Raw genomic sequence first — 17,424 nt, forward strand, 5'->3', positions numbered from 1 at the left:
CTCTGAGGAATATGTTGTAAAGAAGAAGGCTGCTGTCTTTTCCAACAATCTTCCATGCATTCAAGAGGATAATTGAAGTTCTTGTCTGAGAATGAAAGAAATTCTAGTAGTAATCATAGTAATAATTAATCTGTCTGTGCATCACTGATTGAGTTTGGGTAGGTTATATTTTATTTCTTTTTTTCTTTAAATATTACATCGTAAGGTGTTCCAAATTCCTAAATTCTGCTTCACTTAATTTTGTAGGCCAGACTGGTTCATCTTCACTCTGCTGTATTATTGCAGATCATATCTGAATGGATTTTTTTTTCATTTTGAACATTATTACATTTAAACAGAACATTTTGTTTTATCATTATTTTACCAGTTTGCAAGGAAATACACAATTTTGAAGACAGGTGACATGACTCCACTTGTGGTTTTCAATGGAAGAGAAGAATTACTACATTCACAGCAAGAATTACAATGTTCTACATTCACAGCATTGTTTACAATAATATTGCAGCTAGTTTCCAGCAACTTAGGTCAGGTTCTGGAAGCAGGCACCCCTGATAGTATAGAAGTCTAAAAGGTTTCAGTTTGGCTGCTTTTCTTCAACAATAGCTAATATGTCTCAATGTTGTGCTGAATCTTGTTGTACAGACACTTCTTTTGACATCTGAACTCCTTGCTGGACTTCTGTATCTCAGAATCAGCTATAGTGAACCTGTGTTTCCTTATAGCTTTAAGAATTTGGTTCTAATCTATAAAAGCAAGAAAAGGTTGCCATATTAATACAAGATAAAGAATATGTTAAGAAAGCAAATTGGAACAGAGATTTAGTTATTTGATGTTTTTTTTTTTCTTGTTTCTCAATTGAATTTTAGCAGTGGTGGGGTAAGAAATTGTGGATTTTTACAGGTTTGTCTTAGAAGAATTACAGGGGATTACAGGGGAATTTTGGTGAAAGTCTGGCATCTTTTGCAATTTGCCAGATAACAAAGGATTTAGAACAGTAAGTATGCAAGTAATCTTCTGGACCCTTCATCTCCCTTCTTATGACAATGAATACATTTATTATGCTCCTACTTTTATTCCATCAGGGGATTTGATCATGCAAATGTCTAGTCCTTCTTTTCTTGTTTGCAACCACTCAAAGAGCATTAATCAAAACTATTCAGAAGTTCTTGATCTGCAACAGTGACAAGCACTAGACTGGTAAGAGTCAGTGGGCATCAGCTGATCCCCTGTGACAGCACATGGTGGGCTGTTCTGGCAGGACTGATGTTTGAGGGGCTTGAATTCTGTGAAATATAACATATGAGGGATGGGAAAAATGGAAACAGATTCTGAACTTTCAACCCAACACGTGAACAAGTAATAAGGCAGGTAATTTTCTGTGAAAATTTCTTTAGCCCTAGTGTTGTGGATGATGATTACTCTTCCTACCTCCTTTGGCCAGCTACCAGCACAGACACGTTACTCCGCTTATGGACAGAAAAACCAGAAGAAGGGATTTTTGAACAAAACTCCTATCAGGACCTTAGAGTGGTTTTTGCTCCAAAATGTTTCAAGGGAGATCGGGAAGCAATTCCTTTTTCGAGAGTGTGTTGAGAAGACAAGGTTGAAAGTTAAAAACCATGGGTTCTGTTTCTATATATGTTACAGCTTTTGCTTATTATCTTAGTCATGTAATATATATATACTTTGTGCTTTTTTTTCTTTGTTTTTTTTTTTTTTTTTTTTTTTTTTTTTTTGCATGCTTCCTTGAGATAAAAGCATAACACAGAAAAGTACTGTACGGTTAAAATATTTTTGAGATGCCTCATGCTGAAAAACTTGTAGCTACTGCTAAGGCCCATTGGCCAACTCCTGCTTCATTTCTGAGAAGCTATAAAGTTCCCATCTGTATTTTAGTTCTAACGTGTGGGAACTCAGCACATCAGGAGTGATGTGCTGAGTTGCCAGGAGAACCCTTGGGGGTCTCGGAAATCCTGGAATGTTGCCAAGAGTGCTTGGTGGCTTGATTTTGATCCATCCACAGAAGTGACAGCAGTTTGAAGACATGAGAATCACTTTAGAGTGAAGGGTGTAAAAGGGACATGTTTATAGGGTGAAATATAAACTTTAAGGTTTTTGGTACAGGGGGGTTATGGAGACAAGATAGAGGGATCAGGGCGTGTCTCGTCCTTCTTCTTTCTTCTTCTTGTCTTCCATCTCCTGTGGTGATGTTGGCACTTGGGGATGGGTTTATGGTGAAAGTGTACTTGCCAACATGGGGGAAAAGTATTAGAAAATAAAAGTAAATATCATGTACGTAGATTTTAGTATAAAAAGACATGACCGCCCCGTGGGTGGTCACGAGTGCCCTTGGCTGCCTTGCAGATCAGACCTCTGTTGGGCAGACAGAAAATTTTGTAGATAAGAAACAATAAACAATCTGAAGATCGAAAAGCTGACGAGTCCAGACTTGTCCTTTGAAACGCGTGCCACCCAAGAACCACCCTACCCGTGTCCAGGCAGAGACAGACAGCTGAACCCGACATTTGGCGTCCCTGGGTGGGCACCCAGTGGGCGATCCGGGGGGCTACCCGGCGGCGACCGGCAGGGCACTTGCTGAGCCACGGTGAGCTCTGGTGTGCACCTCTCGCACAGGGGCAGCCTTGAAGTGCCGAGTGGGCAGCTCCCGAGCTGGACTCGTTCCCAGGAGAGCACTGATAACTCCTCAGGAAAGCAGCCAGAAAGCAGCCAGGAGAGTCTGAAGACACAGCAGCCACTGAGAACATTGCACTCCACTTCGGCTGAAGAAAGTTCGTAGCAGGACAGCCCGGATCGGAATCGGAAAAGGCGCCTCCGAATCCATCTCCTGTGACCTGCGGGCAGTGACCAGGAGCCTTCGGACTGCTCTGACGACAAATTCGGTGAGAAGGTCAAGAATTAAGAACATGGGGGGTACACTTTCCCAGGAACAAATAGAGACTCTGTCCGACCTACAGGGCGTGGCAGACACACACACTAAGGGGATCCCAAAGAAAAAACTTAGAGAGTCATTGTTGTGGGTGCGGTGTAATTACCCGTACTCAGAGACACGTTTGTTATTTGAAGTAGGTTTTTGGCAAGAAGTTAATAGACACCTATATTTTTTAGCCACCAATGATGATAAAACAGCCTTGAAATTGCTGTCTTCAGCAAGAATTATGTTAGAGGCGACCTCGACTCAATTTAGGGGGTCAGCCAGGCAACAACTTGTTGCGAATCCCACAGGGACAGAGGGAGGAGAGCAAGGCTCGAAACGGAGATTGGCTCTGATCCCGATTGGCCCGGGGGAAAAAGTGCCCGAGAAAGGGGGACAAGGAAAAATGTCATTGCCTTCAGTCCCACCATCCCGAAGACCCAAGGGAACCCCAAAGCGTCCTGAGACCCCAGAGAGTGCAGGGGCTTCAGGCTCCGACTCAGGCACAGATGATACCATTCCACTCCCTGATGAAATGAGGTTTTCTCCCAGCGACATCGAGGAGACAGGTTGCTCTTTGGGAGCGTACCGCCCCGATTCGCAGGAGTCAGAGGGAGAGGAGGTGGCAAAAGTGGCGGAGTCGGGGAGGGGGGTTGAAAGAGAACAAGAGGGAAGGGGGGATGTGCTCTCTCCCGGAAGGCGCGGCGGCGCGGCAGCGGCAGCTGGCAGGAGGGGCACAGAAGTGATGGGGGACACGGGTTCTGGTGTGGCTTTTGCGAGTGCAGCGTCAAGGGCGGCTGCAATCTTGACTGGCGCGGTGCCAAAAGTGCGCGTGACGGGCAAGGCTCCCGGGAGAGCCGGGGAGGGCTGTCAAACCGACGCGGCAGCGTCAGACACTGGTAGCAAGGGCGGGGCGGCTGCAGGGCTCCAGCAGGCTACCGTGGGGGGACGCAGGGGACGCACGGTGGTGACATCAGACCTGGAAATCTGGACGTGGAGATCGGCTCGAATTGCGTCGCGAAAGAGGGTGCCCCCAGGGGGAGGGCCGCGCGCTTTGGCGGGGGGTATGGATACAGCGTCAGAGGAGGAGGAGAGAGGGACAGGAACAGACAATAGGGAGGAGACTTCGGAAGTGGAGCGGGACGGAGACAGTGACATCAGTACAGGGGAGGCAGGGGGCGTTCCCGAAGGCATGCGTGCGCGGGAGGTGCATACAGAGCGAGGACGGGGGCGGGTCCGATCCCCTGTGACGTCTCAGGTGAAGAGGAGGGGCCACACTCGGGGTTCGACATCCCAGGGCTCCACCCCCTCTCCGGTCCCGATGCCTTTAGCCTTAATCCCTATGGTTCAAACCTCTTCCACTCAAAAGAAACATTCAAGTATTCAACCCTCAATGCCAGCTCAGTTAACAGCCATGCAAACTCGGTCTCAAACACGATTGCAAGCGTTGCAGTCTGCTAAGCAGGAACCGATCGAGTTCGTGTCATCATCACGGTCGTCCAGGCAGACGACAGCGCCACCTCGTGGAGGGATGACCACACTGCAGGACATGTCGGACCTGCTCGACAGCGCCACCACATCACCTGCTGGCCAAACTGCAACAATGCAACAATTTTTCCAACGATATATAATAAGAGAACCACATTAAAGAAAACAAAAACAACAACACAACAAAAGGATAATTTTCCATCAACTTCAGGATCATATGAAGTTGAAGACAGCTCAGATGAAGCACAGCCTCAAGGAGAAGAAATGATACACATTACAGCAAGAGAGGGAATTCCAGCATGGATGCTTTCAGCAGCGGAAGCAGCAAGAAATCTTCTGCAGTCTTTTGATGCAGCAAAAAGAACGCGTTCAAGAGAACCTCAAGTTTCTTTTTCAGATTTAGGAGCAAGACTGAAAACCTCAAGTCAAAGAACATGGAGCGAAGGATCACCAAGAGCCTCCACGACTCCATTGTGCAGGCAATGGCCAATGGAGTTTCCAGAGGAGGAAGGAGAACGACTGATAGAACCAATAGACTGGAAAGAAATTAGAAACGAATTATCAAAAGAAAAGGGTCTGATCAGAGGATCAGGAGACATAATAATGCCAGTGACATATGATGCACAAGGTCAAAATCCAAGGTGGGAAAGGTTGGGTCATGAAGTGATCAAAGACTTATCAAAGGCCATTCAGAACAACAGTCTGAATTAATAATTCTTCAAACAGCTCCTGAAGGGTGTCAGGTTCGGCTGTCTGTCTCTGCCCCGACACGAGTAGTGTGGTTCTTGGGTGGCACGCGTTTTAAAGGATGAGTCTGGACTCTTCAGCTTTTCGGTCTTCAGGTTGTTTATTATTTCTTATCTACAAAATTTTCTGTCTGCCCAACAGAGGTCTGATCTGCAAGCAGTCACAGGCACTCTCTGACCACCCACGGGGTGGTCATGTCTTTTTATACTAATATCTACGTACATAATATTTACCTTTATTTCCCAATGCTTTTCACCCATGTTGGCAAGTGCACCTTCACCATAAACCAATCCCCAAATGCCAACATCACCACAGGAGATGGAGGACAAGAAGAAGGAAGAAGAAGGACAAGACACGCCCTGATCCCTCCATCTTGTCTCCATAACCCCCCTGTACCTAAAAAACCTTAAAATCTATATTTCACTTTCTAAACGTGTCTATTTTACACCTTTTACTCTAAAGTGATTCTCTTGTCCTCAAACTCTTGTTATTTCTGTGGATGGATCAAAATCAAGCCACCAGACACTCTTGGCAACATTCCAGGATTTTCGAGACCCCCAAGGGTTCTCCTGGCATCTCTGAACATTAGGAATGATGTGCTGAGATCCCACAGAAGGGGACATTCAATACGTATGATTTCACGCCATTTGACATTCGATGTCTTGCGTCAATGATTCTCACTGACACACAAAGTCTTATCTGGGACAGAAGATGGAGAAGATATCTCACAGAGTTGAGAGCCAGCTATCAAGGTGGGCCAAACGCAAACCTCACAGAAGCACAGTTAGCAGGAGATCCTCCAGATAATCCAGTGGAGCAAACAGCACGGCTTCCACGACAGGTGTTGAATGACATCAAAGAAGCAGCACGCAAAGCGATCCTGCAGATTGCTCCGGCGGGAGTTCCAGACATCCCATTCTCATGCGTCAGGCAAGGTCCCATAGAACCATTCTCATCTTTCATAGATCGACTCTTGCAAGCTGTGGATCGACAAGTGACGATTGACGAGGCGAAGCAACCTCTCATGGAAAGTCTAGCTTTCGGCAATGCCAACCCAGATTGTCAACAAGTCATCAGCGCAATGCCAAGACAGCCATCCTTAGCAGAGATGGTGGAGGCATGCAGCAGAGTGAGAACACCTCAGCATGTCGCGTCGATCGTGAGGGATAGAGAGGAGAGTGGGGAGAACAGATAAGAAGAAACCCGGAGAAGCAGTCAGAAGATAAGGACAAGGTAGTTGAAAAGATGCTGAAAAAGGTACTCCAACAACAGAATGAAAACATAAATAAAGTTCTTGCAACCATCCAAAAGAAGAACAATCCATCGGGAAGACAATGCTACAAATGTGGGGCGTTTGGACACTTGAAAAAGAATTGTCCACAAGCGCATGCACAAGTGCAGACACAAAAACCTGCAAAGCCACTTTGTGCGTGGTGCAGAAGAGGAAGACACTCTGTGAAAGAATGTTATTCCCAGACAGATGTAGAAGGGAATCCTTTACCACTTCCGGGAAACGGGAGAAAGAGCGCGCCAGCAAACCGTCAGCACGTGGTGACACAACAACCAACAAGACAGTCATCGGAGATCGTCAAGCAGACGCCCTCAGCAAACTCCTCAGTCGATTCTCAAGTGGCCCAGAACTCCTTCCACCAGGAGCACAGTGCACACTGGCAACTTCCAAATTAATTTGCTTTCTGGATGAAAGTCATGCAGAAGTTCCAACAGGGATCCGCAGAGATTCATACAAAAAACAAGATTTCTTAATAATAAGACAAGACAGAAGCAGAATCCTTAGACTTATTGTTTATCCATCAGTTGTTTCTGCAGACAAAAATACGGAATTGACAGTTCTAGCAAAAGCACTTCGTCCACCATTGACCGTGGTGGAAAACACTCAGATCGCGAGAGCTTTTGCTCTGCCACCACACGCCATTGAAGAAGTCATGTCAATCTTCGATGAAGAAGGGCTTCCTTTGAGGGAACATGTTGAAATACATACCACATAGATAAAACACATAGGTCGAGATCGACCCATGCTCACATGCCAATTAACTTGTGGAGACAGAACAATAGAAGTCAGAGGCATGCTTGACACAGGGGCAGATGTCACAGTAATATCCTACATCTTTTGGCCTCGCAACTAGAGCTTGATCGCGCCCTTGAGATCTCTCTCAGGCATAGGGGGAGTTTCTCTGTGTCTGCAGAGTGAGAATGCCATCGTTGTCACGAGACCAAGAAACAAGGCAGCGATCATTCGTCCTTTCGTTGTGCAGAAACCAATCACAGTTTGGGGATGAGATCTCTTAGCACAATGAAGTACGAAGATCGAAGAAGATTTTTAGTTGGGGTCACTGCGGCACTCGCCACATTGAAGTTGACTTAGAAAACGGATGATCCAGTCTGAGTAAATCAGTGGCCCCTGGAGCGAAAAAAGTTGAGTGCATTGAAAACCCTAGTCCAAGATCAGTTGCAGAAGGGACACATCAAGCCAACAAACAACCCTTAGAATTCTCCAGTGTTCGTCATCGAACAGAAGCTGTCAGGCAAATGGAAGCTGTTGCACGATCTCAAGAAGATCAATGAAGTTCTTGAAGACATGGGACCGCTTCAGCTGGGTCTTCCATCTGTTTTGATGATTCCCAGAGATTGGCCGCTCGTGGTCATTGACCTCAAGGACTGTTTCTTCAGCATTCTGCTTCATCCAGATGATGCTCCAAGGCTTGCCTTTTCAGTTCCAAGTATCAACAAAGAAATGCCTCTGCAGCAGTACTATTGGGTGGTCCTTCCTCAAGGCCTCAAGAACTCACCGACAATCTGCCAATGGTACATGGCACGAGCTTTGTCACCAGCGCGGAAGAAATTCCCATAGGTGAGAATCATTCACTATATAGATGATTTGCTCATTGTGGCATCGACACAACAAGAGCTGCAAAAGGCTCGTGACTGTGTGATTGCAGAAGTGCAAAAGGCAGGTCTAGAAATCAGTGTTTCAAAGATTCAGGAGATTGCGCCTTAGAAATATCTAGGGTAGAAAATCTCAGAGAAAACAATAAAGCCTCAAAAGATGAAAATCAGCACAAAAGTCAACAATCTGCATGATTTACAACAACTTCTAGGGGAAATCAATTAGATGAAGTCGATTTTGAGAATCACAAACAGCGACATTCCAGCATTGCTTAATCTCTTGAGAGGAGATGCAGACATTTGATCTCCCAAAACGCTCACAGAAGAAGCGAAAAAAAGAGTTGGAAAAAGTTACAGATGCCATTCAGAAGAGACAGGCACATCGATTTGTTGAATCGTTGCCTTTCCAATTAGCAGTGTTGAGAAAGAAAGCACAATTCCATGGTTTGATCTTCCAATGAGATGCGTCTCAGAGAGATCCTTTGATAATCATAGAGTAGATTTTCTTACCGTATAAGCCTTCAAAGACAATTCTGACAGATTTAGAGATGGCAGCACAGATCATCATAAAGGGGAGAACAAGATTATTGACAATGGCGAGACGAGAATTTTCAAAGATTTATCTACCTTTAAAGAAAGATTATTTCGATTAAGCGATGCAGAAATCAAAAGATTTGTTAATTGCATTGTTAGCTTTTCCAAGAGCTTGCACAATCAACTTTCCGCAACATAGAATGTTGCAGTCACAGATATGCTACAGAGCAAAGCCAAAAATAAGTGAAGAACCTCTGGACAGGATCACAGTGTTCACTGATAGCTCAAGAAAGACACACAAGTCAGTAATCACATAGATGAACTCAACGACAAGAGAATGAGAATCAAATGTAAAGACGGTTCAAGGCTCTCCGCAAATTGTGGAATTGGCAGCTGTTGTCCGAGCATTTCAGTTGTTCCAACAACCGCTCAATTTGGTCACAAACTCTGCATACATTGCAAGTGTAGTCAAGCGATTGGAAGGTTCGCTCTTGAAAGAAGTCAGCAACGAAGTTTTATATTCCTATCTAGCAAGCATGAAACAGTACTAGAAAGCAAGAAAGAAGAATATTTCATCACTCACATCAGAGCGCACACAACACTTCCAAGATTTCTAGCGGAAGGGAATGCTCAGGCAGACAGATTGACAATGCCCATTTCACAAACACTTCCGGACATTTTTGAGCAAGCACGACTGAGTCATGCATTTTTTCATCAAAATGCGCAGGCGCTGATGGAATCCTTTCGTCTCACAAAAACTCAGGCAAGGGAAATCATTAGTGCTTGTCCAGATTGTCAACTCGTGCAAACACCTGCTTCAACAAGAGCAGTCAACCCATGAAGACTGCAAAGTCTTCAGCTGTGGCAAACAGATGTCACAAAATATCCATCATTTGAGAGACTCAAAAATGTTCATGTTTCAGTAGATACATTCTCAAGGGCAGTCTTTGCTTCAGCACATGCAGGGGAAACAGCAGAACATGCTTGTCGACATTTTTTACAAGCGTTTGCATCATTAAGTGTACCTCAAGAAATAAAAACAGATAATAGTCCACCATATACAGGCAGGGTGCTTGACAGATTCCTGAAAAGATGGGGTGTCAGACACACATTTGGCATTCCACATTCACCCACAAGTCAGGCAATCATTGAAAGAACACACCACACCCTGAAATCCCTTTTGGACAGGGAGAAAAGGGGGGAGCCAGAGGCGACACCACACATGAAGTTAAACAAAGCATTGTATGTGTTAAATTTTCTTAAGAGTTCGTCTTCTGAACCCAATCCACCAATCGTGAGGCATTTTTCAAACAGCTCTCAGGCAAAACTAAGGGAGAATCCTTTGGTTTTGATCAGAAACCCAGAGACAAGACAAATAGAAAGTCCTTTCAAACTAATCACTTAGAGCAAGAGTTTCGCTTGTGTTTCCACAAGGCGAGGTCTGAAGTGAGTGTCAGTGCGACACGTGAAGCCATTTCAGACAAGAGAGCAAGAGAGCACAGATCCCAGAAGCAGAGAAATGAGCACGCAGACGGAAGAAGAAACTCAAGTTGTAAGCAACGACACAGAAGAGAGACAAAAAGAATAAAAACTTTGGGGGTTTTTCCTTTGTGGCTTAGAGTGAGAGCGTGACAATGATTTTTCATAAAGATGAAGTCATGAGCTTCATGATGCTCATGCTTTCATCTGTTGCTTTAAGCAATGGAGCAAATCTACCCATCAATCAACCAAAACAAAATGTTTAAGAAACTTTAGCCCAGGCAGCGAACTTAGAAAGTATCTGCCTGACACATTCGAAACCAGGGAAACCATTCACAGCATGCATAGTTAAGTTGCCAGTGGACGAATAGCAAATTCCAGGGCATTCTCCAATGGAGATTTCGCAAGTCATCAAAGATCCTCTGAATGAATGGTGTGCTTGGACACATCTTTTACCTGTGGCTTCTACCGAACCGCAAGAATTAGAAATTTTCGAGTCCACAACAATAGAACTATGCATGAAATTCGAAATTTCGAATGTGTCAAGGACAAACAAAAGCATTGATGTCACTCCAAATCACAAATTTTATAGAAACGCGTCAGCTTGGTGCAATCACACCGAGACGACAGCCAAAAGATTAATCCAGGTCCCAGTGCAATTGCCACGTGAGTTGTTTTTAATTTGTAGAGACAGAATTTGGCACGGCATTCCTGCAAATGCCAAGGGAAGTCCATGCAGCATTAAGAAGATTTCGATGTTATCACCAGATTTGAAAGTATTGAGAGAGCAAAAACACAAAGAGAAAAGGTCCTTGAAACATTACAGTGCAAACTGTGATGATGAAGTATACACCTGAGACAAAGCAAAGAGAATTGCAGCAGCAATTTTCTCACCTCAGACAGCGTCGGGGGTGGCCTTGACTCAACTAGACCACATGAGTTGTTGGTTGAGCAAGCATGCTCAATCAGTCTCTCTCACTTTGAGTGATATGTTAAAAGACATAAGTAGTGTGAGAGAAGCAACTCTTCAAAACAGAGCAGCAATCGATTATCTATTGCTTACTCATGGACATGGATGTGAAGAGTTTGAGGGAATGTGCTGCATGAATCTCTCAGATCATTCAAGATCAATTCATGAAAGTATTCAAAAAATAAAAGACAGTATAAAGAAACTCGGCAAAATCACTGAGTTATAGATTGATGATGTAGCGAGATTTTTTGATCTTTCTCCCTTATGGAGAGGGTTTTTAAAAATTAGATTTTATATTCTAATAATTCTCTTAGTCCTCATGCTCATCGTCCCATGCATCTTTTTATGTGTGCGACGTGTCATGAGTCAAGTTGCCAAAGAAGTCTTCTTGGTGCAAACAGAAGGGGGAGATGTGGGAACTCAGCACATCGCTCCCGATGTCCAGAGTTGCCAGGAGAACCCTTGGGGGTCTCAGAAATCCTGGAATGTTGCCAAGAGTGCTTGGTGGCTTGATTTTGATCCATCCACAGAAGTGACAGCAGTTTGAAGACATGAGAATCACTTTAGAGTGAAGGGTGTAAAAGGGACACATTTATAGGGTGAAATATAAACTTTAAGGTTTTTGGTACAGGGGAGTTATGGAGACAAGATAGAAGGATCAGGGCGTGTCTCGTCCTTCTTCTTTCTTCTTCTTGTCTTCCATCTCCTGTGGTGATGTTGGCATTTGGGGATTGGTTTATGGTGAAAGTGTACTTGCCAACATGGGGGAAAAGTATTAGAAAATAAAAGTAAATATCATGTACGTAGATTTTAGTATAAAAAGACATGATCGCCCCGTGGGTGGTCACGAGTGCCCTTGGCTGCCTTGCAGATCAGACCTCTGTTGGGCAGACAGAAAATTTTGTAGATAAGAAACAATAAACAATCTGAAGATCGAAAAGCTGAAGAGTCCAGACTTGTCCTTTGAAACGCGTGCCACCCAAGAACCTACCTACCCGTGTCCAGGCAGAGACAGACAGCCGAACCCGACACTAATGATCTGTTGTTATGGTGGGGATGCAAATTAAGAATAACCATTTTTGAGTCTGTAGGGATGTATTTTCCATTTTGTAGCTGCCTTTTCAGTCTCTGAACCACTAATGATAAAAAGGAGAAATATCTACACTGTTTTCAACCTGTGGACCATCCACTACTGTCCATGTGCTCAGATTCAAAGGCAAACAATCCTGTCTGGCCTCATTGGGAGGAATTATTTGAATTCAAAATGCTAGACTAGTATTTGATTTCCACCAGCACAGTTCATTGGCCAGCTTCTATCATCTGCATTTCAATATTTAATCCTCCTCTATGTTTACTGTGCAAAGGTCTTTCAGAATGATGGTGTGCCCCACTGTCTCACCAGCTGTGATGTTTGCACCAAGTCTCCCTCAGATAGGAGCCATAGAAAAGGCAAGCCAGGTCAGTGATTTCTGTTGCTAACTTGCAATACCCTCAAATCAAAGCTATTTAGCCTAATTTAAGGCTGAAAAAGAACATGCCTTCAAAGGATTCAAAAAATCATCATTCAATACTATGGTTCAGTATCCAGGTCTAGATCACCTCCCACAGGCTGAGAGAATTAGGGCTGTTTAGCCTGGTGAAGACAAGGTTGCATGGAGACCTCAGAACACCTTCTGGTATCTGAAGGGAAACAGGAGATGGACTCTTCATTAGGAGCTATGGAGACAGGACAACGGGCAATGATTTCAAACTGAAAGGGGGCAGGTCTAAATTAGAAGAAATAAGGTTTAAATTGGGATGAAATTCTTCCCTGTGAGGGTGGTGAGGCACTGGCACAGCTTGCCCAGAGAAGTTATGGACACCCCAACCTGGTGTTCAAGGCCAGGCTGGATGGGGCTCTGAGAAACCTGGGCAAGTAAAAGGTGTCCCTGCCCATGTCAGAGGGTTGGAACTAGATGGCCTTTAAGGTCTTTTTGTACCCTGGCCATTCTATGATTCTGTGATTCTGCTATGGTGGTGTTCAGGACAAAGCATGTTTTGCATGTTGGCCATGTCCAATACACCATTGGTTCCAGGTGCCATACACTAGCTTGCTCCCTGAAAATTCTGTCAGAATGAACAACATATATATTTATATATATATATATATATATATATATTTATAAAACACATAATAAATGAACAAAAAGTTTTTTATGAGATTGTTGTGAAGTTTCATTTGGTTTTCTTGTTTGCTCATGAGGCTGACGGTCCTTGTGTCAGCTGCCTCAAAGGCAGCTTGTGCCTCCTCCTCCCTCTTTCAATTTCTTTCTGTCAACAATTTAATGTCATTTTCCCTTTCATACCTGAAAATCCCTGCATGCTTCTGGGTTTTCTCCTTTTTCATACAGATCTTCTTCCATCCTTGACAATCCATACTTTTCATAACATAAGGGCACGCTTGTAGGCATAAAAGACTTTCATCCCTTATTATATTGATGGGAATTTAGTTAATAGCTTCATGTCTTTTCATAGAAACAATAGGGAATTGATAGTTTGTTCCCTAAAGTACATTAGGAAGAGAAGGAAACATTAATCATGCGGAGTGGAAAAGTTGTTATCTATTTTCTTCCAAGAACTACCCCAAAAGATGCAGGAGGGGATGAAGCCTGGCTAGATGAGTTTCCCTTCTAATGGAAGGAAACTACCATGCCACTAAGTGCTCTGTGCTGAGGTCTCAGAAGAATAGGGAAGCATATGTGTTTGTAAAGTGGAATGCTGGTCAGGCACTTTCCTCTTTAGAGCAGCGTGTTCCATGCCAAGCACACGACAAAGAAACAAATGATGAGTATGACTCTGCGTTCAAATCCTGCAATGTTCCCAGAAGTTAATTTCTCTCTTCTATAGGGCTGACTTGTATGAAGGTACACAGTGAAGTGTACCAAATGTCTACTTTTCATTTACATGTTTGCTCTTTGTCTAATAATAACCTTAACTATAAAAATAATGGTTGCTTTCCTCACTCAGACATCTACACTCCTGTGGTTTTAATCCAGCTGATAGTTACCCATCATTGACAACAAGCTTGCTATTAGGTCTCTGATGACACAGATACAATACATCAGGTCTCTGATGATACAGATACTGGTTTGTTTGCCAGTAACAAACCCATTGCAGTATCAGCTTCTAGACACCACCCTACCCATGCAAAGTCTTCCTTCTTCAACCAATCTACACTTGTTTCATTCATGGAAAGATTAATACATGAAGCAAGAAATTGCTGTGCTATTGAAATGTGCCCTGTCAATGCCATTTCCTTCTCTCCAAGGAGCTATAAATATGTGGGAAAGGCAAAGTTATTGCAAAAAGGAAATTAATTGCCACTGTGAAGATTAATATTCTAATAAGAGGCCACTCTTTGCATAATCACAATTATTCTGCAGGAGATTTTCCTTTCCTTATGTGTCTCTGCCTTACTGTCCAAACATTTGACTGAGGAATACTTTTGCTTCTTAGTTTTGGTTGGGGGTTGCTGTTACATTGCTCTGCATCAGTGCTTCCAGACTCCACTCTGTGCCATTGGAGTCCCTGGCTTGATAGCAGGGACCTATAACCTTCCAGCCTGGGCTGTAGGTATCTCATTAGTCAGGAGTTGGGCTGTGTGAGGATCAGACCAAAGGAGCTGTCTAGACCCGGGAATTTTGAACTCCCTATAAAAGTAAGCTCTGAACAATAAAACAGGCTGTTTGTCACAAGGACCTTTGGAATGTGTATCATCTCCATCTCCAAGCCACACCCCTCACCATAACACCACTCTGCTCTCACTGCATATGTTTGTGTGAGCATACACGTCTCGTTGATGACACACAAACTTCTGTCTACATGTTCCATAGCTGGGACACTCGTTTTTTTCTTAGTCAGGCAGTGTTTGCATGATCTAGCCAGAAAAAGCCCACTTATGAAGACACTGAAAAGCACTCCACTTGGAATTTCCTGAGAGAACTGGAAAAGGTGTGAAAATTGGAAAGATAGAAATCTTCACAGACTCAAGAGGGTTTGATTTACAGCCTAAGAAGAAGCCTAGTTTGATGTGAAAGCAAGGTACACAGACATTGAACAGAGAAATCATCAACTTATGTTTCTATAGTTATAAGTAAGAATAGCTCTTAAGTAAGTAAGAAACTGTATTAGATAAGATAAAGGGTTTTATAGTATAGTATTGTAGTCATGTGATTGTAACAGAATAAGCTGAGAATTTAGATATTGTAATAGAGACATATATGTGTACATGTAATCAGACCTTTTTGGGCAAAAGTATCCACATTGAAGTAGAAAGAAGTGAAGGTGACAGGTTAGAAAAGCAAAACATACTCTCTGACTGTCCATTGGATTAGATTCTCACCTGTGAATGAGCTCTTTCTCGATTTCTGCAATGAGGTACACTGCGCACAACATCCCGGTATTCTGCCGCTTCATTCTGTGATCTGCACAGAACTGAAGCTCAGCAAAAGCATTCAGCTTTGCTACTTTTTGGCGTCTGTGCTGCATGAATGCATTGTGACGTCCCTCCGGATCTTTTGTCCTTGTGAGGCTGTAACATGCGCATCAGTACTTCAAGGTAAGATGGAGTAGGCAGAGAGCACTGCGAACTGACAGCAATTTGCAGGTTGTGTAGGAAAGAGGACTGCCCCTTGAATGTGGTTACAAATACAAATTTCCACCAGTTTCAGGGGTATGCTCCAGCCAAGCTTATTGTCCTGGCACATTTTCTCTCTGTGAAATGCTTTCTGGTATGATTCAGATGACAAGAGACGCAGAATACAGGGCTACGTAATGCTGAGAATGTAAGTGCCTGGCTCGAGTGTCTTTTGGCAGAAGCAGTGCACTAGAGCCCTTGGCTGCTGCCACAATGATCTGTGCAAGAAATAGATGCCTATTCCCCTCCAGGAGAGTAAAAGCAGGACTAGTTACAAGAGTCAAAGAATGAAACTACAGAGCACCAGGGTGGTGCCTGCGGCATATTGGCTGTAAAAGAAGCGTGGCTGTTACCAGCCTACCGACTGAATTCACAGTGGCAGTGCTAAAGATTAAAGTTCAGCGAGAGCCTACTTGTGCTGCTACCTATGCCTCTTCCAACCCTTCTGTGGAAACAACTGCACCTACCTTTAGGTTCCGAGATCCAGAGAACACAATGGTAGATGCAGTGGAGAAGGGAAGGACAGAGTGCACTGGTGAGTTTGATGTGGCTTACATGGGGCAGGTGGAAGGTGCAGCCCAAGGCTTGCTTTTATTTCTAGAGCCTTTTTCTATGCAAACAGCTGCTGGACATTTGCAACAAAGATGTGAGAGTGAAAAAGTGACAGCAGGTCTATCTGGGAAAGAAGATACAGGACATTGTGCACAGTTTAAAAGCTGTTAAGAAAAGGAGCTACTTTGAGAACATCTCCTGTCTTGACACTTCCATCTGCATGACCTCTAGCTGCTTGGACATGACCACAATGAAAGAATGTGAAAATATTTGTGCTGCGAATTTCAGTTTACAGAGGAAAGAGGGTAGGTTGGCAAAAGCCTTCTGTCCTGGCATATCTGTCAGTCAGAAGTGCAGCTGAAAACGCTTGGCTGTAACAATAGTCTCTGCCACTCTGAGAGAATATGCTGATGCTATATATATAGTTGAGAGGGAACATGCGATTCGCTAGTATGTTTGGTTTTGTTGACAGACTACAAAGGGACTGTTATGGCTTGCACTGCCTTTTTGTTGTAGGACTTTTTCTTTGAGAGCAGCTGCTGGACATTTTGAAGCTGTTTGGGATCTTCAAGAGTTAGAGTGCAAGATGGTACATAGATCTTGAGGGAAAGTGCGTATCTCCAGGGAGCTGGATGCAGTTCAGTGGGTGCAAGTTTCATGTTGAGCAGCTGATGGCCCAGAAAACATTCTAAAAGGAAGAGGCCATGCTGAAATTGCCTTTTATTTTGAAGCTTATAAACTGTGCAGCCAACAATTAAATAATTCCTCTTCCTTCTCTGCTACATGCAGGATCCCATTCTGTCAGTGCCCAAGAGCCAGGATCCACAGCAGAGCTCTTGCCTCCACACTGCTCCCACACGAACAGGGCTGGGTTAGAAAAGTGCTTGTCTTTTTCCTGGGCACTGTCAGTGCTCATCTAAATAACCACACCACAGCATTGTCAACTCACAAAACCAGGACACGCACCGAGCCCAGATCGAAACCACCCCCAGGACACAGCCAAGTCAGAAACGTCCCTGCTCTCAAATCAACTGTGTTGGGACAAAAAGATTTTGCCAGTCTTCTCCTTCCAAGCAGATACTCTTCTTTGGCCCACACTCAAAGGCCAACATTAACTCCTCTGCCCTAACAAACCTTTTCAGT

This window comes from Molothrus ater, chromosome 3, assembly GCF_012460135.2.
Source record: "Molothrus ater isolate BHLD 08-10-18 breed brown headed cowbird chromosome 3, BPBGC_Mater_1.1, whole genome shotgun sequence".
NCBI lineage: Eukaryota > Metazoa > Chordata > Aves > Passeriformes > Icteridae > Molothrus > Molothrus ater.